This window comes from Marmota marmota, unplaced genomic scaffold (assembly GCF_001458135.2).
Source record: "Marmota marmota marmota unplaced genomic scaffold, marMar, whole genome shotgun sequence".
Classification (NCBI taxonomy): domain Eukaryota; kingdom Metazoa; phylum Chordata; class Mammalia; order Rodentia; family Sciuridae; genus Marmota; species Marmota marmota.
The window spans coordinates 18,995,804-19,021,885 of NW_026000211.1; the positions used below are offsets into that span (position 1 = coordinate 18,995,804).

The following is a 26,082-nucleotide window of genomic DNA, read 5'->3' on the forward strand; positions in this document are numbered from 1 at the left end:
CTGCCTTGTTTAAAATCTGAGCTTCCTATGTTGGCCGCAGATACAGACTTCACCTAGAGAAGCAAAAACAATGACCTGAGAGCTGAGACATTAGGGATGGGTGTTGATGAAAAGATTTCCTTGTATTATTTTCATTAAGTTTCCTGCTTGCCTCATCAATGCTTGCTAGACGTGGGTGCCAAAACCGTAGAGATTACTTTTATGGAGCATCTTGTAGATTTGTTTCCTCTAAAACTTGATGATATTTCACCTCGGTGATATAACTCACAGCATGATCCTCACTGCAATCAGTGACAAATGGGCCCGGATGTGCGTAATCACAAAACACCCCAGGGAAACTAGTGTGAGGCCAACTGAGATAAGCTGCCGTCCATCTGTGGTCATTGTCTTCCAAGTTCACACAAGATGCCACCCATCACTGTGTTGATATTCCTGTTATCAGTGTTCCTGAGGATAGTCTTTGTTCCAGTACAAAAATATGACATTTATATGGTGGCCCCCGTCTGTTTTACTTGGGATTTTCTCCTTCAGTCGCATCCTAAAACATGACCATCTTCACTTGTTATATACAATGGCTTCTCAACCCCAGAATTGTGGACATTTTGAGTCAATAATTCTTTGCTGGGAGTAGTATGTGCTGTTGGAAGTTCAGCAGCATCTCTGTCCTGTACCAACTAGAGGCCAGCAGTGCCCCCACTCAGAGCTGTGTCAATCAAAAATGTCCCCAGGCATTACTGAAAGTTTGCTGGCAGGAGTGGAAATGGCACCCAAAATCACCTCTGCTTGAGACTTCACTTCTATATGACAAGTTGATTTTTCTACCAAGGGTGTCTATAATCATATCAATTCTGATATATTATAGAGTTTATTAAGCCCTTAAGTAAGTATTGCTTTCAATACATGGTTTTACAGAAAAGGGAATGGAGCTCCAAGACGAACTCAATTAACAAAGTTGACATCACTGATGACAAAGCTAAGGATGAACCTTATCTCTTCGCAATGCTCTGTTCACCTGCCCTTGCTCCCACTTACTCCACCAGAGAGTAGTCAGTAAAAAGATGCTTCATCACCCACTCTAGGCTACACCAGAAATTCATCACTAAGTATCTAAGTAATTTTGTTCTCCATTCATTCATGCACTCAACAACTAGTTGAACATTTTCTTCATAACAGATACTGTTGTAGGTTCAGAGAGAGAGGATTCAACACTCCACAGTAAGTCTCTGCCATACTCGAAGTCATATAAACTAAATGATGAACAGTGCTGTAGAGAAATTTTAATCTGCAGAATCAGATTAGAAATCACGAAGGGATTGTGACTCTGCCAAGTGGTCAGGGAAGGCTTCTGTCATGATATAACATTTGAGCAGAAATATCAAAAGGCAATCCATCTGGATGTCTGGAGAAAAAGATTGCAGGCATAGGGAAGAGCAAGTAGGAAGGCCCTGAGATGAGGGCATGCTCAGAGAATTCAGCAAGGAGATAGTTATGGCTGGAATACAGTGATCCAGGAAGTCAGTGGTAGATTAGGGGATTAAAAAGGATCAACAGCAGATCCTACAGAGCCATAGAGTTGGATGATGGTAATTTACTCTTAAAATTTCCTCTGATGTGGAAAGTCTAAGCATAAGGTTCAAATCCTAGCTCTGCCACTTCCATTTATATATGTCTGGGAAGTTATATTAAGTAGGTCTCTGTGCCTCCATTTCCTCGTATGTGTCACGAGGATATTTAACGGTACTACTCGATAGGATTGTGTGAGATTTTAAAAAGTCAACATATTTAAAGAATCTAGAAGAGTTCTGGTAAGTACTACATAAAATTTTGTCATTTTATTGATTCAAGATGATCATTATTACTGCTGAATGTTGAGTAGACAGTGGAGGAGGCAGGTAATTGCAATTGCAGAAATAGGGAAAACAGTGAAATGTTTTTTTAAAATAATCCAAGATTTTGGACCAAAATATTATTAAAGAGGTTCAGAAAATTTGTTATCTGTTTTGAAGACAACACCAAGAACATCACAGATGGTCTGTATGTGGGGTTTAAGAGAAAATTGAGAAGGCAAAACAGGCACCAAGTTCTTTAACCCACTTGATAAGGATGGAGTTGCCACTTCCTGTGACAGTAAACAGCTGGGAAAGTGACTAGTTGAAGATAGAGAAGTAGAAGCTCATTCTGGGATGTATTAAGTATAAATGTTAATTTGACATCTAAATAGTCAATTTGGTGTGTAATTCAGCATGAAGAAGCGCTCTGAAGCCATAAAGCAAGATGTGAACACCTCTGAGAGTGTGATACAGCCCCACACCTTGGCACATACCTGTTATCCCCATGGCTTCGGATGCTGAGGTAGGAGGATCACAGGTTCAAAGCCAGCCTCAGCAACTAAGCGAGACACTGTCTCTAAATAAAAAATAAAAAGGACTGGGGATATAGCTGGGTGGTTAAGCACCTCCTGGGTTCAATCCCTGGTATTCTGCCCTTCCACTAAAAAAAAAAAAAAATGAGGGCAATAGAGAAGGAAAAGGATGAGGGCTGAGCTTAGGCCCCTTCAGTATTCTTAAGCTACAAAGACAAGGAGAATCAGGGAGGGAGAGGACAGGTGGGGTGAGGTAAGAGCCTTCAAAAAGTAGAAGGGCTGCTATGGTATCCAAAAGAAATCACCACAAGGACTGACTTACCATTCAGAGGTGGCAGGCGAAATATATAAATCAGACCAATCTCAATGCTGAGAAAAGCTATCAAAGTCAGACAAAAAGTAAAAACTACCTTTTTGAAGACATCAGAGAGCTAAAAAGTAAAGCATAACAGTTTAATATGAATCTATATTTGGAGCCTAGTTGTATTCTTCTTTTTAATTCTCAGTGTTTAAATCAGGAAGGAAGGAAGGAAGGAAGGAANAGATAGGAAGAAAGGAAGGAAGGAAGGAAGGGAGGGAGGGAGGGAGGAAAAGAAATGAATGAGCCATGATTCTGGAAGAGACAAAAATCCCAAATGATGGCTTCAGGAGCTGAGACTTGGTTTACCCCAGGAATATGTGATGATACTAAGGAATCTGACTAAAAGGTTGGAAAGCTCAATAAAAGAATTATTAGAATTTTTAGGTAAAACACATGCTGAAAGTTCAGTGCCCTACAAAGGAGAATGAAAGCAGAGTAAAACCTTATGTCTTTATTTCAGCATCCTAATGAGGTACCCTCTGAGAATGATGTTGAAGCTCCTTCAGGAATCTTTTCAATTTCTAGGACGACTCTCAATTTAATGCTACAATGTTTAATAACATTTTGTACAAATAAAAAATAACCTGACTCCTGAGAAGACAACTTTTCTTAAAGAAATGTAATTAAATGACAATATTAACAGAATTATGGGGTTTATGGCACCAAACTAAAAATAGTCATATTTCTTATGTTCCAGCAAATAAAAGACAGAATTGGAAAGTTGGGCAGAAATGAAAACATATAAAAGAAGATAAAGCAGAATTGAAAAAGGACCTATGAGAGCAAAATTAAGGAGGCAATAGGTGAGTCTAATAGAAGATTAGTCAAAGCTAGAATTGGAGAACCAAAGCACAATTCACATGAACCCCTCCAGAAGGAACACTTGGAAGAAAAGGGAGCAATGTAAGAAAAAATTATGTGGCGAGTGACTGAATACTGCTGTACAAAATAACAATTATAATATGTTATAAGGTTTTTCAACACCTACCATTAAAATACCTTTTTTAAAAGGCACAAAATTTGGAAGGAGTGAAATCAAAGACACCAAAGGTCCTTACCTTATCCATACAAGTGGTCAAAAGAGAAGTAAAAATTTCTCTTTGATTAGACAAGAATGCATCTTGTTGTCTTTAGGTAACTTTAAAATAAATAAGCTTCTCTAAAATGATAAAATTTTTTAACTAATTAAAATATTTTTTAAAAGTATTGCCCCTATTTCCCCAGTATTACATCCTCTCCCAGTTCTCACTCAAACCCTCCACTAATGAAAGTGTTTCAGGAAGATGTGATAAATTCTTCCAAATCAGGTACCTGGTGTGAATGGATAAGGATGAAAAAATGACCATTGGATATGATAATTTAGAGATCCCTGACAAGAGCTATTTCAATAGCATAGAGGGTGATAAAAGTTTAATTGGAATATGTCCAAGAGAGAATAGGAGGAGAGCCATGGGACATGGCAAATACAGTTTTGTTTTGTTTTGGGGGGTGGTGTGTGGCAGGATTTTCAGCAAAGCAGAATAAAACATGGGAAAATGGCTAGAGTTGAATGTGAGATTAACAAAGAATTTTTCTTTTTAACATGAGGGATAGTATGAGATGTTTGTAAGCTGAAGGAAATGATCCTGCAGACAGAAAACATAATTAGGTAGAGAGGGCGTGAAAATTTTCTGGGGCAATGGATTTGATCATGAACAAAGTGATGGAATGAAGTGAGCAAGGAAAGGGCTTGGCCACAAATAGGAGGAGAAACTCATCCATCAAAACAGAAGTGAATGCCGGCAGGTGGCTGCACAGGCAAGTGGGTGGGTAGACGTGGAAAGGACCATAGACATTCTTTTCTGGTTGCTTTTATTTTTGCAGTAGAGTAGGAAGGAAGTGAAGTAGAATTGCCAGTCTGCCTCAAAGAATCATCAACATGAAGTTGCATGTTTTCCTTCAACAGCCAGGATGCAAGAGAGGTGGACTTAAGCGGGTTTGGAATTACTTCAAATGGAGCAGTGGGGAGGGAACAGCTGGATCATGTTAAAAACACCGGACAAGGAGAGAAGTGAGAGCATCAGAGTGGGGAAGGATGTGAAAAATGTGTTTCATCAACAAAGTATAGATCCTCATGAAATTAAAAAGAATCACAAGGATTCAGGTACTTAACGTAATGACCTAGAAACAGATGTGTTGAGTCTGGCAGAGAGGATCCTTGATGAGGCTTGTGGAGACTCGGCTAATCATAATGCCAGACACATGCTCCAGGGAACTAGTAAGTGGTCAGATCAATCAATCAATCAATTAACCTTAGAATTAATTTTCATTTAACAGGTCTTCAAATCATTCTAAAATTCAAGCTAGATCCTGCCATTATTGAAAAGTCTTTAAAGATCACTACTCTTTTCAATTTCCCCACTATTTAAGGACAAAATCACAAAAAACATGAAGATCCTATTATTATCGGATTTCTTATTACTTCTCCAAATATCAGAAACAACTTCCTCACCTACAACCTTCCACAGACTTTGATTATTAATGCCTATCAAAATGAATCTCAGATACTATTTTTTTAGTGACATAGACCTGACAATGCTATTAAACTAGGTTTACACATATAATTTGAGTTTAAGCACTTATGTCTTACATTGTACTTATGCTGCATTTTTACTCCCTAATGGCTTCTCACCAATTTGAATCTCTTTGATGTCATGGAATTTACTAGTCTGCACTTCCTTCTTTCCTACTACCACTTCAATACATTAATGGATGAATTAATTTACTTAATGACTGAGTGATTAAATTAATTAATAAATGTGCATCCTACTTGAGGCAGAAACCAAGCTAAAAATTTAGCCTTGAAACTAAACAGAGACAGAAGTAACTAGTGAAAAAGAGTTTATGGGGGAAAAAATAAAAGTTTTAAGAGGAAAATATATTTTCAAGGCATCCCACTTCTTAATAACATAGTAAATAACATGTTGGTAACCCAAGCCCAGTGGATACAATTGCAAGTTTATGGGTTAATAACAAAATGTGAGATATCCATCTAGTTAAAGAAGAATGTCAGAAGATGATTTGGGGATGGAGATTCTGTAAAAAATGCCAGTCACCTCTGATCACTGCACCAATAGATTGGCCATTTGACACTTCAGTTAATTTCCCCCCAATCTTAAAAGGGCTGAATCTCAGTTGTTTATGTAAAAGAGGTAATTAATACTTGGCAAGAAACTAGAAAGAATGACGTTCAATTGTACCTTTATTTTAAGTTCTGTTAAACATCTTTGGTTTCTATGTTCAGCTGTTTATTGGTATCTAGGCAGTTATTTAATTAGCTACTTGTATAATGAAGTCATTTCTTACTGTCAAGGTAGTCATAATCAAGGTCTTAATATAAATAAAGTATGAAAATGATTAAAATTAATTCATCAGCCAAATATGAGCTCCCATACAATGGAGACATTTAATTGTTTCAGGTCTGGTATTGAGATTAGCCTGATTGACTTTCTGGCTTTGATTCAATAATCTATTATCTCATTTTGAAATAAAATGAATCTGGTGAGAAATAGTCATTGTATCATTTGTCTTGCTGACATGATCAAAGAAAAGTTCCCTTATTTACCTACCACAACACCTGGCAAAACAGATTACCGAAGCAAGATAGTAAGTATTAATGTTTTCACTGTGCTCACGTGCTAGCTACATCCTGCTCCGAATTTCTGTACTGTTCCAGGTTTTAAAAACACAAAAGTTTGGGGTTGTCATCTTATTTAGACAGACAGTGGTTTATATCATGGCATACCTCAACACACCATGATGCTTTTTTTTTTGAAAAATGTTTTCTTATAAGTTGCAAGGAAAAAGAATTTAATCTTTGCTCGATTTTTCAAAAAAGAGAGAAAGGGAGAAACATAGCCTGAAAAAAGAATTTAAATGTTACATAGTTTTATAAGTGTTATAGAAAACCAAAACTGATACATTAAGCATATAGCTATAATGTGTACATTTAAATAATGCACACATTATCAAATAATTTTAAAGTTATGCAATTACTTCTACTTCTCTTTGGCTCCCAATTACCTACAAGATAAAGTCTGACCTTTTTACTATGACATATATACCTTTTTTTTCCCTCACTGACAATTCTTAACATTTTTATCTCTTTCAAGCATGCAAAATACTTCAAACCCCCATACTGTGTCAGGCTCCTTTAACTGTGGGACTGATTTTTGCCCCCACTCAAAAGTTGCATGGATTTTACCAAGGAGAAAATGTATTTCCTAAGAAAGAAAAGAGTAAAAGTGGACAGTCATAAATAAGAACGAAATTATGGCATTTGCCACTAAATGAATAGAACTAGAGACTATCATGCTAAGTGAAATAAACCAATCCCCAAAATTCAAAGGCTGAATGTTCTTCTGATATGCAGAAGCTGACTCAAAATAGGCAGGGGGTAGGGAAGGAGGGGAGATTGGGTTGGGAAAGATAGTAAAATGAATCAGGCATAACTTTCCTGTGTTCATATATGAATACACAACCAATGTAACTCCACATTATGTACAACCACAAAAATGGGAAGTTTCACTCCATGTATATAAAAAGATATATATATGAAAAGAATGGAAGTAGAAGTAGTGAGGAAGTAGAAATATGTTGGGTAAAAATACTAGCATACACCTGAATTGGAAACCAAACAACTATTTATATATTAGGTGTCCCCCAAAAGCTCATGTGTGAGACAATGCAAAGTTTGGAGGAGAAATGAATGAGGTATGAGATCCTTAACTTAATCAGTGAATTAATTCCCTGGTGGGGAATAACTGAGTGTTGATTGGAGGTGGGTAGGGAGGGTGTGGCTGGAACAAGTGGATCATTGGAGATGTGTCTTTGGAATATATATTTTGAATCTGATGTGTGAAGTCTCTCTCTGCTTCCTGATCATCATTTGAGCCACTTCCCTCCACCACACTCTTCTGCCATGATGTTCGGCTTTACCTCAAGTCCCAAGAAATGAAGCCAGACATCTATGGACTGAGACCTCTGAAACCATGAGCCCCCAAATAAACTTTTTTTTCTCTAAAATTGTTTGTGTCACGGCTTTTAGTCACAGTGATGAAAAAGCTGACTAAAACAACAATATTCAATTTTTATTAAATTTTATTTCATGTGGTTTTAACTAACAGGAGTTTGGTACCTGGAAATATGGTGTTACATAAACCAGATTTTATAGCATAATCTAAGCCTCTTTGAAGGTAAAGTGATTTTTTTTCATGTGTTAAATTTAGTCTTTTTATCAACTGGAAATGTAGGTGGACAAGTAAATGTTTATACCATAATATCACTACATCAGTTTCATAATGACATTCAAGAGATGTCATTTAGAATTTCCTGGTAGGAATTTTCAGTAAATTGTTAGACTGAGGTACTAAGAAACCAAATGGTTGGGTTGACAGTTTTTAATCTCTGTTGTTTATCTTCTGGTAATGGTTTTAGAAATGAAGAATATTGCCCATTTTTCTCTTGAGAAAATGCTGTGGCAGGCTGATAATTTCACATGGCAAATTTTTATAAGAATAATCATTTAACAAACTTAACTGCTATAAAAGTGAGGCATCTCGCCATGATATATCTTTGTAAATCATTTAAACCATTTTCAAAATTCACATAACTGGCTTTCATTTGAAATATACAATCTGCTATCCTAAAAATTTCATTATTTCATTCATATATAATGTTTTAGTACAACTTAGTAGTTGAGGATGGACAAATCTACTTAGTCCTTAAAAAGTATTGAGCAAAATAGGAAAATGGAGGCTGGGGCCATAGCTCAGTGGCAGAGTGCTTGCCTCACGTGTATGAGGTACTGAGTTCGATCCTCAGCACCACATAAAAGTAAATAAATAAAATAAAGGCATGCTGTCCATCTACACTACAAAATAACACACAAATTGATAAATAAAATTTAAAAATAAATATTTAAAAAATAAGAAAACTAATCCACTGTTTTAAAGAGGTTGAGGCAAGAGGATGTTTTTAAAGAGAAAAATGAAAGGATTACATCAGATATTTTGAAACCATATTATTAGGCTAAAATGACTAACAATGATAGAGAGATCAGTCCAAGTTTGCACAAGCAGTTGCTGGGCAGATAACCTTGTAGATGGGTTGCTCAGCAGAAATCCTTGTATAATATCCTTATACTTTTTGTGTAAGGTTGCAGTCGCCCCTGTGTTATCTTGTGGTTTTGAGTAAGTCTTTTATGATTATTACTACCAGGCAACATACATAAAAATCCCTTTCTTCATAACTTCCTGGTTTTACTTATTTTATTTTATTTTTGGTTATGTTGGACACAAGCAATTCCATTTTGATTCTGAAAATCTTCACATTTGATTCACATACATCATCCATAAATAACACTCCAAGGTAAGTCCTATATATGGTGAAGAAAACAAGACTGGAGAAAATAAAGGAAGTAGCCAAATTCACACAGCTGGTTAGTGGTAGAGTTGGGGTTTGGATGCAAGCAATCTGGTTCCCCAGTATGTGCTTGTGTTAGTTAATTAGATTTTCATTGCCATAACCAACATACCTGACAAGAATAACTTAGAGGGGGAGATTTTTATTTGGATCCATGGTTTCAGAGTCTTTGATTGTCCCATTCCATTGCTCTGGATCTGAGATGAAGCAGAAAATCATGGTGTAAGAGTGAGGCTGAGGAAAGCTTCTCTGCTCAAGATGGCTGGTGAACAGAGAGGGAGAGGAGCCCTAGAGACATCCCCAAGGGCATGCCATCAGAGACCTCCCTCTAGCCACATACCACCTGCCTACAGTTACCATCCAATACAATAGTCCTTTTAAATTATTGATCCATCAAATGGATCAATCTACTGATTATATTGCAGTTCCCATAATGTAATCATTTTATCTCTGAACATAGCACAAGAGCTATTGGAGATACCTCATATCCAAACAATAATAGTGCTTTTAACAAGTATATTCTCTCTCTACATAACAAACTGTCTCTGATAAAATTATTATTCCCATTAGTTTGCATACTGGAGTCATCAATATTTCTGTTATTTTCCTTACCTGAAATATGCGTCTCACCCCTTTTTATCAGTAGTCAATATCTAGTCATTTTTTAGACATCAGGTCAAGTTTTATTCCTTGAACCGCTAGACTGTTTTACCCCTGAGAACACACATCAGTTTGTATTAAGTCATGTGATGATTGATTATTTATTGTAAATATTTCTGTACCATAAGACTGCATGATCCATTAATGTAAAACTTGCCAAGGTAACTGGTACATAGTGAAAATTCCAAAGTATTTTTATTTAGCTAGTGGAGGAATGAACAAATAACAAAATAAATTTAAAAATACAGTAATTTAGTATATTTAAGTTCTCCCAGCTTTGAAAAATTTCATAACTTCACCAGGAAGCCTCTGTGGTTTCCTCAGTTGGAATTGGTCATTTGGTCTCTTTGACATTAACTCAATTGCTATTGTGCCTAAATTTGCATTGTTTTCAGGGTCTACTTTCTATTACCTTTAGTTTATTCATATCCACCTCTTTCACTACAATATAAATCTCTGGAAATCATGAAATATGTCTTAGTTGCCTTTCAAGTTTCCATAGTTAATAGTCTAGTTAAACTATTGAATGCCAAAGGTACTGAGTTTTTACTGGACTGGGTTAGATAAGATGATGGTAGTATTCATGCTAATCTATCCTTTTTCAGACCTCAAATTTGGAAGGAACCTCAAGAAAACTGCATGCTTTTGTGACAACTAATTCAAAACAATGAAGTTCCACGTGTACCTTTCCTGCACATGCTGTTCTACCATGTCAAACGTCCCAAAACAGGGAAAATATCTGAGGGGAAAAAAAAAAAAAACGTTCAAATATGCAGACTGTCTTACATCTTTAAAATAAAAACCACATGCTTTTTATGTTCTAACAGACTCTGGACTCCATCAGCAACTTTGAATACTGTGAACTTACAGTACCCCCAGTTTTGGAATTTCAAATGTTTATTCCTACACATCTTGACCCCTACTAGGAATAGGAATTCTGACTGCTTTTGCAAGAGTGATAATGGAGTTTCATAATTAGTCCAAACTTTCTCACCTCATCACTTGTGGGCCAAAGAATCTGGAAGGTAACCATTCATACGGGCCTATTATAGCCTATGGTTATAGAACAATAAATGCCATCTATTGCCAGCTTGGAGGTAAAAGCCAGACCCCTCAACTGGGTCTTATTAGCACCATGTCCTTACCAACTAGGCCAACCCACCCATACTTAATTCATTCTGCTATTCACAAGAAATAATATATTAGAAAATGAATGCATCAAAAATCCCAAAGAAGGATGAAATTTTTTGGCAAACTCTACTTTAAAACTAGAATTTGAAACTATGGAATTAAGATAGCAAATGCTATACCATGTGCTTTTGGAAGTAATACTTTCAAAAGATGACTCCTCTGTGGTATTACAATCTAATCATGCAATATCAAAAACAGAAGATACTTGGCCAAGGAATGCCTGCTGTTCCAGGAGCAAGGGACCAGAGAGTTATCAATCCACCTTTGTCTTCACCATGATGATGGTTGTTTCACAGCCTCTGGCACTAATGGATTGTTCCTCAAATATCCCATTCATTGGGAACTGTGTTTATTTATTTTTATCTCCATCCTGAGATCTAACAGATGGGCGTCTATTGAAGAAGGATATGGAATATCTAATCTACCTTCTCACTATAAAGTAACTGCCTTTCTCCCAAGGTCCCCATGAACCAAAGCTTTGCAAGAGGCCCTCCTTAATTAAAGACCATAGTTTTGCTTGTTCTTTATGATGGGTGGAAGGTGCAATTTTCAAATTTCAAGAATAGAACATTCCCATCTAGTTCTATTCCACAAATAAATATATGTCTAGCTTCCTGACATCTCAAAAAAATAATATTTAAAGACTCTTGTAATTCTAATGGGTGTTATATGAGATTCAGAAGATGATAAAGTAGCATAGGCATTTTAGAAAGGAGAGAGGAATCAGATACCAGCCTGTCTGATCACATCATTTTACAGATTAATGAAATGTGTCTTAGTTGCCTTTCAAGTTTCCATAGTGTTTAGTTAAACTATTAAAGAGAATCAAGATGAGAATATAAGCCCAACTTTCCACAGCTAGCTGTGGAACATGGACTAAAATCCATATGTGAGAAATTACCAGGCCCATTCCTTTCCATAACTCTAATCTCTAATGCTATTCAATGGCCTCTGGAGGCATGCAGTGGATTTCATCAAATGGTAGAACAAAGCGCATCATTTTTGTTATAGGAATAAGGTATCATGAAAAGAGAAACTAAAAGTCCAAGTAATTTGTGTAAAGCACAAAGGTAATTTGTATCATAGCTAGGACTAGAATTCACTCTATTAGGTCTTTCTTTCTACCTTTATAATGTGCTGACTTAAAGAGACACTCCTGGTACATCTAGAGGTAGATATTTGTGTCACAATCTAAAAATTTGGTCAAAATTCTAATGGACAATCTCTCAGATAAGCAGCAATCTTTATACTATAAGAGTTTTTTTAAAAAAAGATTTATTTCTGCTTGGCATGACAAATGATGATACACCAAGTCCTTTTATTTCAAATACTTAGAATCTATGGTCTGACTCCTATAGAAATATCCTTCCAATGTGCTGAACAGTGTATTACTCCTTGCCTCAGTTCATCTATAGATGGCAATGAAAGTGCTCATCATTGTTTTGTACCCCAAATTGTGAGTCCTTCTGAACAATCTAATAAAGTTGAAGAATGAAAGAAATTGCATAATGTTTTTATAATAAGTGAGAAATAACAGTATCTGGAGAATCATCTCATTCCAACCAAATATCAGAACTCTCTTTTTCAACATAAATAATATTCTAAAACCCAAATTGCATTCACTTGCTTCATTTTCTGGTCCTCTGAGAACTGATGAAGATAACTGACTATATTATGGTGTGATTTATCTATATTTGGTGCCATAAACAGATTTTCTCCAGGAAAAAAAAGAATAATTGTGCTTAATGGCAATATCTCTCATGTTACAAATGCTTGATTTATGATAAATATTCTATGAGCAATTGCAGAGAATATTGGCTGGAAAGCAAAGAAAGTAAAAAATTAAAAGGGTTCTTTATGTTTCCTGCTTTGGCAGAAAGTGAAAAATATTTTAAGCTTTAAAAAAGTACTTCAAAGTTGTGGAGGTAGAGGTAAGTATAAAATTGTCTTATTTCTGGAACCAAATTTTATAATAATGTAAATGGAATACCATGTAAGAATACTCCATGGCTAAAGATAACTATTTATTTTATTTTTAAATTTATAAATTTTCATGTGAATGCTAATGACCCTGAAAAACATTTTCCTCAATAGTTTTGTTATAGTTACTCCAAAATCATGCACATCATTTTCATCTGTCCACTAGCAAAATGTCAAGTTTCAAAAGATTTAGAGGAATTGAGATTCTGGAGTTTCTTATTTGAAAAACAACCCCTTACCAGATAACATGGTTTGCAATCATGTTCCCCATCCCATAGGCTGCTTTTCATTCTGTTGATTGTTTCCTCTGTTGTGCAAATATTTTTTTGGTTTGAAATAATTCTACTTTTTTATTTTTGCTTTCGTTGCCTGTGTTTAATTCCATAGCCAAGAAAGCATAATATAGTCAGTTATCTTCATCAGTTCTCAGAGGACCAGAAAATGAAGCAACTGAATATATTCAGCTGAATGGATAGAAGGAAGGCAAAACATGGTATAACATTTTGCTGAAGAAATTAGTATTTTCTGTTGCTTTTATGCTTTTGGATACTTTTTAAAATTAAAGTTCTGTCTCACTGGACTTAGACAATAATTCATACACATAACTAAACATGATATCAGTCCTGAGCAGTCTGCAAAAAAAGAAGAAAGGACAACTTGAAAAACTTAAAATAACAGATTTTCAGAATTTTTGTTTATCAGTAATATTAACTCTGCCTTTTAATGATTTCTTTTAGCTTTTTTTTGAGCACATGTCCAAACAGATATTATCTAATTTTGCCCCATTAAGAACCCTGTGGGGTCAGTCAGTCTGGCCATATTACCTCCACTTAGATGTACAAAGGAAAACTCAAGACAGGCATCTTGGAAATTCTATCATATACCAAAGGAATAGCTCAAAACTCAGATTTTCTCATTTCTCATTTCCTCATTAAACCTGTGCTGCCTTTTATGTAGCGTTTACATAAATAATTATCTAGCAAACAAAAATTAATTGAACTTCTGAGCCTTTACCAATAAAAAAAATACATTGGTTTCAGCAGGTTTTATCATTGGGGGAAAAAAATCCCAAGAGGCAGATTACATTGTTACCAAGTATGACATTCCTAACTCTCTTTGTAGGGGGAAAAAAAACAAAAAACAGCAAAGAACTTTGCAAAAAAAAATTAAAGATTGAAATTTAGTAATTTAGGAAATCCTTTATAAGGATTACATTCTTCGTTCCTCTTTCTCTTTCTTCTATGTTCCTGAGATTCACATCCTTTTGACATCTCCCCTTTTATGTGTGATACTCATGAAGCAAGAAAACTAAAATGAAAAGGAAAAGGATTCAAACAATGAGGAGCAAATAGAATATATTTGTAAATTTATGTGTGCCCATTTTCTTTACCAGTCAAGCACAGGAGGCATTCTATATTGTGCAGTGTTAACACAAATTGATGAAATGAATGTTCAATTATGTCATTAATAGAACATAAATAAATCATCTGAATGTTATTTTTAATATAACCTCTGAAATTTGCTTGTGTACCCTTTATATTTCTCTGCACATATACATAATAAGCTGTCTTTACTTTAAAATGTTAAATTCCTTCTTTGATTTTGTTGTTCTCTCTGAGGCTTACTTTATCTTTACTTAGCTACATACATTGTCTTTCTGTTTTAAATTATTCCTCCCAAATATAATTCTATTTATAACAATAAATAGAATTGCTTCTATTTCAAAAGTAAAAATATTTATTTGTGAATAAAACGTGCCCATATTTAATGTCTGTCTATGATCTGTGGTGAAAAGCAATCATACTACTCAGAAGGAACTGTTAGGTATTATCAATCTGACATAATAGTCGTCCAACTGAAAAATTGCTTCCCTTGTGTTTCCTCAACCTATTAATTATCTTCATTATAAGAACACATCCTGCTTATAAAACATCCAACATCTGAACAATTTTTTTTTCTTTCAAGTCTGGACAAAGACAAAAGTAAACAAATCACTTTGAGTTTCATAAAAGAAAAAGAAAGCCATGTCAGTAGATTCAGAGGTTAGTGAAAGTAATTAGCTACAAATTTTAACTCTGTAATGGGGCATGAAGATGAGACCTGAAATGGCCTTTCCAAACACCCCATGGACACATTGCTGAGAACTTTTCAAGCTTTGCTGGTCATATTGCTATTTAAAATAAATTTCCCTTTAACACTGACTAACAAACACTGGTCTAAAACGAAAAGAAAAGGAAAACATACATGTGCGGCGATTCTTCATAACATCAAATCATCACTTATTTTTAAAACAAAATTTGCTATTATAGTTTCTCCTTAAGCCAGGAGAGTAGAGATAATGTTGGAAATCCGTTGCAAAGAAATGAGATTTCCTCTTATTGTGAAGATGAAAACCCTCCCTCTTAGTCACAGTGCATGGGGGGAAAAGTCAGTCATTTGATTGTTTCTTGGTTTTAGGTGTGCCTTCTAAACTGGATGACATTCACAGACACTCAGGATACAAGACAAGGATGTTTCCTAAACAATTCCCAAATATTATAATAATATATTTCTCAGAATGCACATTTGGTCTTACTTCATTGAAAAGCAATTATGCTAATGAATAAATAGCACTTAAAATGGCTCCTGATTGCTCATAACCAAAAATAAATTAATAAAATTCGTTTCAAAGATCCAAGCTGAATTTTAGTATTCTAAGCTAGAGGATATTGTCATTAAACTGAAACTTTGCTTTTTTTTTAACTTTTGTTCTTTATTTATTTATATGTGGTACTAAGGATCGAACCCAGTGCCTCACACATGCCAGGCAAGCGCTCTACCATTGAGCTACAACCCCAGCCCTGGAATTTTGCTTTTAAAATCAGATAAAAGGTAATTTTGCAGTAGAACAGAATTTGCTTTCATAGCACAAATAAGTGTGCTAGTGGTAGTGAAGAAAATCAATTTTAAAGAATAAATGATACAAGTTTCATTTCCTAAACATAAAACTCCCTAGTTTTGCTTCTCTGAAGAGTCACAAAATATTCCTTAAATGTCTTTAATCTTAGATACTTGTTCATTTGATGAAAGGTTAAAATGAAATGATGATTAAAGGTTAAAAAGAACAGATGATTCCACTTTAAAATCAAAAAATAAATAAAAAACCAGAAAATCAGAGAAAGTTCAAATATATATTTGTTTTCCTAAAATAGCAATGACTTTCTTGCCATCTGACAAAATTGAACAGTGTCAACTTCTCAAAAAATGGTACCCATGGGGCTAGGAATGTAGCTCAGTGGTAGAACATTTGACTAACAAATGCAAAGGGCTGTGGTTCAACCCCAAAATACAACTCAAAAGGAAAAAAAGAAAAGATGGGCCTATTTATAAGTGGTAGCATAACTTTTTAGTGATCAACAATATATGGTATAATTACACAATGCAATGTTATTCATCTATTTAAAAGAATAATTTGTACTGATGCATGTCATGTTCCAATTGATTTATTTGGTCTAGTAGTCAGTTTCAAATCAAGAAGGGTAATCCCCCCAACTTTGTGCTTCCTTTTTCAAACTGCCTTAGCAATTATAGATGCATTCTGATATGAAGTTTAGAAACAGTTTGTCAATTCATGCATAGAAGGCAGCTGGAATCTTGATATGGATTACACTGAATATGAAATCAATGTGGAAAATGTTACTCTTCGAACAATATCAAATCTTGTGATCAATGAACACAAAATGACTCCTATTTATTTAGGGCTTTAATTGCTTTCAAGGAGGCTTTGTATCTTTCAGTGTATAAATCTTGCACTTCTTTTGTTACATTTGTTCCTATTTTACTTTTTTGGTAGTGTCACAAAGAGAAAAGTTTGCCTCATTTTATTTTTGGACTATTCACTGAAAGAGAACAGAGATACACGTTATTTTTTAGATTGATCTTGTATCCTGCAACCTTGCTGAAAACTCATATATTTCAGATTTTATGTGAATTCCTCAGGATTGTACAAAATTCTGTCATCTGAAATAGAGAAAACTTTACTAATTTTATGTCCAATCTGAATGCATTTTATGTTCTTTTCCTTGCTAAATTTCCTGAATAGGAGCTCCAGCATAATGTTGAATATCTGATCAGAATGGACATCTTTGTCATTTCCCTGGTCTTAGGAGGAAAGCATTTTGTCCTTTACCATTAAATATGATGTTTCCTATAGATTTCTTTTAGATGTCCTTTATCCCTTTATCATTCTTTAGTTTGAGGAAGTTCCCTTTTATTCCTAGTTTGCTGGTGTTTTTAGCAAGAAAAGTGTTAACTTCTGTCAAATAATTTTATTATTTGTGGTTTTTGTCCTTTAGTCTACAGATAGTGGTGTGTTACATTGATTGATTCTCATATGATGATCCAAGATTGCATTCCTGGGATAAAAGCCACTTGGTCATGGTATATAATACCTTTCGTTGTTTTTGGAATCAAATTGATAGTATTTTGAGAAGGATGATTATCTTGATATTCATAAGGGATGCCAGTTCATACCTTTGTTCTTGAATCATTTTGGGGAGTTTGTGTATTTCTAAAAGAATTTATCCATGTCATTTGAATTATCTAAACTTTTGGCATATCTACACTTTTGTTCATAGTAATTCCTTTTAATTCCTTTTTGTTTCTGTAAAATCAGTAATAATGTCCCCTTTCTGATTCCAGATTTTAATAATACAGCTATGTAATAACTATATACAGCTATTTACACATATCAATATTTCTTTAAACACTGCTTTCACTGAGTTCCGTAAGTTTGATATTTTGTGTTTCTAGTTTTTTATATGAAAGCATTTCTAATTAGCATTATGACTTCTTCTTTGACACTGCAAATTATTTAGGAGTGTATTGTTTAATTTCCATAATTTTTGAATTTACTAAATTTCTTTCTCTGAAAGATTTCTAATTTCATTCCATTGTAGTCAGAATATACTTCATATTTTAATCTCTGAAAATTTTTTGGAAACGTTTATTGTCTACATAATAATACTGACAAAATGCTTTATGTGCAATCAAGAAGAATATTCACTCTGCTTTTGTTAGGTGCCGAGTTCTACCATGTCTTACAGTATTTCTCTGAATGTATGATGGAATTTAATAAAAATTTTAATCAAAAATTTCTTATAAGAAAAAAAGAAGAAGAAATGATGCGGGTATGCTAAAATTTGAAGGGAAAAATATCTTTTATGAGTAATCAAAATGAACAAACAACTTTTCTTGCATTTTAATGAGCAAGAATTTTTTTTTTGAGAGAGAGAATTTTTTAATACTTATTTTGTAGTTTTTGATGGACACAACATCTTTATTTTATTTTTTTTTAATGTGGCCCAAGAATTTTAATTTTTTTAATGAGAATATTTAATGCTGCTAGAGGGGGCAGCCCAACAGTCACACTCACACTTTCTGGTGGAAGCAGTTTGATATAACTCTTAAAAAAAAAAACTTGTCACTCAACAATTTTAATTCTGCTACAAAAATATACTTTGGTTACTTTTAGACCGCTCTCATGCAAATTGCCTCCCAGAGCTGGGTCTGAGCCCCTGGGCTCCCCAGCTGCCCCGGCTCTCTCTGTCAGGTTCTTCGTCTTCTAGCTGAAGAAGCAGAACAAGGGCTCTTGCCTTGGGTGCTTAAGTCAGGGTTGGCAGAAGCTTTGTAACCCACTTAGTCGCCACAGCTGATGACTGGAGAGACTGAGAGCTAAGTATTCTAGAACTGAGTTGCACCAACGAGGCTGACACTAGAGCCCTTGTTGGAAGATTGAGAGATCATAATGATATCCGGAGCAAACCACAGTTCTCAACAAGTAGAAACAAGGACACAGTGACAGGAAGAAATTCAAGAACTTAAGTCCCAAGACATCAGCTACAGTCCACATTGGTTATGGGAATTCAGCAAGAAAACAGACAAATCCGAGAATTGCAACAAGAGAACAAAAAAATTGCATACATCCCCCGAAGAACATGAGTCTGTCTTGGAACTTACAATGAGCAACTAAGAAAAAAAATGTTTAGATTGCTCATGGCTAGCCAAAAAAGATGATCCAGCTATGATAATGAAGTTAAAGGAGCAACACTCCAAGACTGACACGGTACATCATAATAAAGCCAAAGGATTCTTCCTTGATGCATCTCGACACATCCTTGAAGCATCTCAACATGGACTGGAGGGGAGGCACTTGGAAGCACATCAGAATGTGTTAGAAGCACATGCTGATCGGATCACTGAAAAGGCAACAGGAATGAGGAGAGCCATTGAAATGGGTGAGCAACAGGGCTGCAAAGAACAGGAAAGAATATTCCAACTTGAACAAGAAAACAAAGGATTGAGAGAGATCCTCGGAATAATTCGAAAATCACTTATGAATCATAGGGCAGTGCTTCAGAAAGTATGTCTTTGTCGGCATTGGTAACCAATAGTGAACTGAGTCTAAGGAAGAGCTAAAGGGCTTCCAAGTCTGGGAACTTCATGCATGGCTTCAAATGGTCATCAAAACTAGTCAATTAGAGAAGACTCAGTTCAGCCAACCTTGTTTTTCCCCTCTATAATATGTAGAGTTCAACTCTCAAAGCAATAACAACAACAGCAAAAAATGTATAGGTAATGGTCATAAACTCTATTCCAAAACACCATTGTTAATTGGTGAACAGAGGAAGGGTTTTCACAGTGACTGCTTAATAGATCAAGAGCATTCAGCCAGGCTGTTGGCTTTCTGGATGTACTTAAACTAGAATATTACCTGAAAATGTTTGGGAATTCATAGAATTATACCAATTTAAAAATTTAAGATTTTAACATGGTTTTATGAATGGAAGATCCTCATTCTAAATTTTATCCTTGTTGTTTGGTATCACAGTTAGCAAATAGCTTATGGACCATGAGTCTTCAGCTTTATTGATTGTCTCCCTTCCCATTAATTGACATTTTTTGTCAAAGAAAATTCAAGTTTAAATGCCATAGATGTTTGGCATGCATCACTAATAAAAGACGCAATTTAATTTTATAGCTAATGTACCATAACTGATACTTAGCTAAAAATTGTCCATAATACGCTAAAGTGTATGAAATGTCATTTCAGCAATGAAAGAATAGGAATGTTACTTTCTAAGGAAGATCTTATTAAGGTTAAACTACTCCTCTGAAAGAATAGCTTTTGGTTTTCAGTAAATAATGAAAACAAGAGTTTTCTTTTTCTGGTTGATACTGAAGGATATTTTATAGTTCATTTAAATGACAGAGTTGAAATGCTTGATGTATTAAGATACATATAGTAATTTCAAAGTAAATTCAGAATTCCTCTGGCTCATGTAGCCATTTTTTAAATAATTGCTCTTGATTTAGAGAAAAGTAGGTTCAAATTTCAAAGAAAAAATTCTGTATCTATTTTAAAGTTCCATCTTTTCTCATACCTGTGACATTTTTCTTATCACCTTCCATTTTTAAATGGGGTTAAAAAAATCAAATAGTATGTAAATATTTTAAAGGCCACCAATACAGAAATTTGCTTTAACAATAATTAAAAACTGTTTTTTTCTTATTTTTTAGTGACTATAAAATAAAATAATGGTATCAAATATGACTAAATATATAATATTCATTTACATTAATATATATTAAAATTTACACAAGTAGCAAATTCTACCTTTGAGTATATTTGTCAAAGATCTTTACATGTGGTGATCTTTATAATTTCATATATTGCTAAAATTCAAAACTACTTTTCACTTCAGAAATGTTCTATCTTAAGTTTGAGGTGAGAAGGATGGATAGGGCTGATTTATTAGAAAAGTACTAATGGCCAAAACATCAAATAGATTCCTTTTTTCATTCGGAGATCTTAATTGATATTTTATGAGTAAATGGCAGCTTTTTATTTTTAAACTTTTTTGTTGGTTTTTAGGAAAGTAGCTCTTAATTCAATGGTGCATTTATTCATTCAAATAGTTTTTATCTGGTTGGGCAAGTTAGAGCACACCTGTAATCCCATCAGCTCCAGAGGCTGTGGCAGGAGGATCATGAGTTCAAAGCCAGTCTAAACAATTTAGTGAGGCCCTAAGCAACTCAGTGAGACCCTGTCTCTAATAAAATATAAAATAGGGCTAGGGATGTGGCTCCATAACATTAAATAGTGCTCCTGAGTTAAATCCCTGGTATCCCCCCAATAAAACAATAGTTTTTATTCCAAGGAAGAATTAAAGAAAGAAAATAAGCTACCCATTTGAAATAATATCTGAAGCAATACATTAGGCAATCTAATTATTAAATATTACTTGATAAATATTTTTATAAACAAATAACACTGAGTTAATTTATTCTTGTTCTTATTGCTTGGATATAATTTTAAAGTGTTAGGTGTTGAAAGACATTTACTTTATTTCTAATGAGTTTTCCATTGTCTTATTTTTAAGAACCTTAAGTTTGTGTCTAAAAGCGTTATACTGGATAGGAGCCCATTTTATCAATAAAGATGAGTCATTAGAATTGAAAAAAATACATTAAATGATTACTTATAAAAGCAAAAAATTAAAATAATCACAGTGTAACTATTGAAAATGTTGTTTATGAAGATTTAATTAAAATATGAAAAGAACTAGACAATAACATATCTGAAAAAAACAATGAAGAAGATAATGAATTTAAAAATACACTCACCCAAATAATGCATAATGATTAAGTAGTTTGTCCTGAGAGTGTGAAGATGCCTTAGCATTAGAAATACTCATTCAATATAACTCATAATATTAGAGATTAACCATATTACCATGATAGAATTATTTCAACATTCTTAAGTATTTTCTTCTGGATAACTTAATTTGTGACTTACATATCATATAGAAAGTGAATGACCTCATCATTTCTCTCTCTTTGGGACCTAAACTGAGCCTTATGGGCCATGGTCCAACCTCTTCTTATGTGTACCCATACTTATTTCTCTTGCAGGAAGCCTTGGCAAATAATAAAATTATACAGTAAATCTTAAGGCTGTGGTGCATAAAATTTATTTGAAAAGTTTCTGTAGGCATTTAAAAATTTTAAAACACTAACAAATTAAGAATAATAAAATGAACTTGCTTAAATGGACAATTCTAGACTTGTTGCAGCTATACCAGTAGTAAATTGGCTCTGTTAGCACCCATTCAAAGCCTTTCCAGTTGAATTCTTAAATTCTACCTCCTTAGGGTCATAGGGCTAAAAGTTATGTCTTCTATGGGAAGGATCCTGTGTGGAACCTGACTTCTGCCATCCAGACATATATGAGACTTGCAGGTAGAATAGTAGGGAATCTCTCTTATGGTAATGAAGATCTGGTTCTTCAGGGCAAGCTGGATCAGAGGTCAGAGCATGTGTTCCCCAAAGATATGGGTCCAGAGTGGCAGGCGTGAGCACCACTATGCTGTTCCACCAGACAGTACTGCAGAATGATTAGATGTTTCCTACTTGTGACTTATTCCTGATTATGCAACATCCAAGCTGTATGTTACACTGAACCTTCACTTTAGATTAGCTATCATCAAGTCTATTCTGCCACAGAGAATGATAAATGATGCAAACCCAAAATTTCAGTAAGCATCCTAATTAATAGAGGAAAAGTGCTTCACACGGATACAACCTGATGGTGCTCAACTCCTTAACACATAGTTATACAAAATGGCACAAAACCCAAGCAAGAGTTTTATTAAAGATCAAGCAAAACAAAGAGCTTTATCTTTAATGATATTAAGAAGATAAATAAATGTTTAGCAAAACAGTTAAACAAAACGAGGGGGGAAATGCAAAATACAATGAAATAATTAATAACATGTAATAGTATTTTTAGAACTTTAGAAGATTATTGTGTATAACTAAACATCAGTAAATTTTAAAGTCCAGATAAAGTGAATGTATTTGTGAAAAGATTTTTTTAATATTAAAGATTTAAAAGAAGAAATAGAAAATTTCAACTCAAAGTAATCTGAAAGGAGTGCTCTATATATGTAATAAGAATTGTAATGCATTACACTGTCATATATAAATTTAAAAAAAAGAATTCACAACTTAAAAAAAAAAGGAGATTGAAATGGAAATGTAAGAGAAAAACATCAACTATCTGTAGAGCCGGAGCAGCTTCATCCTGGAATGAACAGTCTTCCTTCAGGGCTTCACAAGCCATAGTGTTAGTGTATTTTCAAGCCTCACCAGAGGTCCACTTGTAAAGAACTCAGGGTTTATCAGGATTCACACGATTACATCCATAAAATCATTGTGACCATTACCTTGCATCCATAAAATTTAGAAAATCAACCTCAAACTCATATACAATTATCCAAAGAAAAATCATCTTCCCGGAACCCAGGATATTGCGTGGGTAAGTATCTTAGCAGTATCCCAGGGTTGGGGCCAAGACTTTTCTGTGGGATCTGCCTAGAGGAAAGTATATGGAGAAAAATTTCAGTTTTCGTTTTTCCAGGAAGCCATCCTTCAAAGTCAGCTGCCCAGAATCCATGATGTATGAACTTCCATTTTATTAGGAAGACTCTGAGAAAGAGGCAGATTTTGGCAGTGTACTCTATTTCCCAGGTGAAAAATCTGCATCGACTTACTACCTTCCCTCTCAGGGAGAAGGAAGGCATTATTGCCATGTTGAAAGTTTAGAAGTTCCCAAAGGAGGCAGTCTAGTCACCAGTTCTCATCTGTGGCGCTTTGCTTTTTCAATCCATAACATTAAACATTGCTTAATTTCTATTTCCTTCCGAGTCCAATGTTCCAGGCACCCCAATGGTATTAGCAACCCCACACTCTCATTGCAAAATTTTCCAGATGCATACTAGAGTTGCTGCCTTCACTGCCTCTTGCTGTTATTGCTCAGGTCTAAGAAAGCTGTCTTAGGGATGATTGCTCCTTAAAATGCAGTTCACCCTCCATATTTAACTTCAGAGCACACCATGAGGCCTGACTCTACAGCTACTGTACAGCCACGTGAGGCTAATGTTTTCTTTTTCACAGCCCCCTCACTGACCCTGCATGCAGAATGGATCCTATTACAGAGAATCTGGCACTGCTTACCTACGCCTGGCACTAGATATTGAAAACAAAAACCTCACTAAGCCTCTGTTCCCTGATGGTCTGGTTTCTGTAGTCCTGTCTGCAAAAACAGCCACTCTCCTATGGACAAAGATCTCATAAGCTATAATCACTTGCCAAGATCAAAACTTTACATGGCTTCAGAATTAAAAGCATCCAGGCAGGTCTCAGTATACATAAGGAGCCACCACAGGAGGACAGATACGAAGTTGTACTGCAGCAGAATGCACTTCAGTAAAGAGCCAGAGTGAAAGCACAGAAGCCAGACCAATGCCCAGGGCAACTTTGCTCCCCATATCTCCTCCCATCTCTTTCTTGAGGTCTCCTGCTCCAAAAGCAGGAAATCTGATCAGTTTCCTGAATTGCGTATACCCCTCCAAATGCTGCAGGTTTACTCAGTGTCTACTGCTCTGAAACTCATTGCTTAGAGAAGCAGAGCAGACTGTAAAAAGAAAGGATGCCAAAATATCTTTGTCACCTCTCGTGGGAAAGCGTTTCTTGAAAATGTTCCAGGCTGTTGCCTGAAGGAAGTGAGAAGAGAACTTCAGGAGAGAAGCAAAAACAATGAAGAGACTAATACTCTTTCCCCACTAACTGTATGGAGATATAGCTGACAATTAAAAATTGATATATAACTGGGCTCAGTGGCACACATCTGTAATCCCAGAAACTATGGAGGCTGAGACAGGAGGATCAAAAATCCGAGGCCAACCTTGGCAACTTAGTGAGACCCTCAACAACTTAGTGAAATCCTGTCTCAAAATAAAAAAAAAAAAATTAAAGGACTGGGGATATAGTCTTGTGGTGAAGTACTTCTTGGCATAATCCCCAGTGCCACCCCCCACACACAAAAAAATAGCATAAGTTTGGTTTTGATATTTGTATATATTGTATATATGGTTGACACAATCAAACTAATTAACCTACCTAACACCTGTTATAATCAACTCTGTGTGAGTGAACACTTAAAATCTACCCTCAGCAAATTTAAAGTATACAATATTATTAACTAGGCACATTGTTGAACATTGGACTTCCAGAGCTTATTTATCTTCCATTATTAACATTTTCTACTCTTTGGCTAACATTGCCCCAAACCACCTTCCTACTAGACCCCAATAACTACCATTCTACTCTTTTTCTACGAGTTTGACATTTTCAGATTTCACATCTGAGACCATGTAGTACATATCTCTCTATGTCTGGCTTATTTCATTCAGCATAATGCCTGTTAAGTTCATCCAAGCTATCTCAAATAATATTTTTTTCCTTTTTAGGGTTGAATAATATTCCATAGAATATTTTATGGCACAATGCCATAATTTCTGCTTCATCTATTGACATGCATTTAGCTTGTTTCCATATTTTGTATTATAAATAGTGCTGAACTGAATATGGGAATGCAGATATCTTTTAAGATACGGATTTCATTTCCATTGTATATATACTCAGAAGGGAGTGGATCATGTGTAGTTCTTTTAGTTCTACTTTGAAAGAATAGTTTTTAGTTTCTTTTTGCTTTCCATAATGGCTATATGGGTTTATATTTTTACCAACAGCATACAAGCTCTCCGTTTTCCTTCACATCCTTGACCACACTTGTTACCTTTTGTCTTTCAGACAATAAACATCCTAACAGGTGTCAGCATATCTCACTCTGGTACAGATTTTCATTTCACTGATGATTAGTGAAATTGAGGAACTTTTCATATAGCTGTTTGCCATTGGTATGTCTCCTTTGAAAAATGTCTACTCAGGACTTATGCTAAATTGCTAAATTTAACTTTTGTTAAATGGGGCTGTTTGTTTTTTATTACAGAGTTGCAGGAATTGCTTGCATACTTTACATATTAACCCAGTATTAGATGTGTAGTTTGCAAAACTTTTTACCCATTCCATAGGTCGCCTTTTAATTCTCTTATTTCTTTGATGTGCAAAAGCTCTTTAGTCTGATGCAATTCCATTTGTCTGTTTTTGCCTCTGTTGTCATATC

The 26,082-nt window shown here is 34.9% G+C and overlaps 1 pseudogene; it reads left to right on the forward strand.

Moving 5' to 3' along the window:
• The first annotated feature begins 4,745 nt into the window (after nucleotides 1-4,745).
• On the forward strand, nucleotides 4,746-19,472 carry LOC107142549 (annotated as a pseudogene).
• The last annotated feature ends 6,610 nt before the right edge of the window (nucleotides 19,473-26,082 follow it).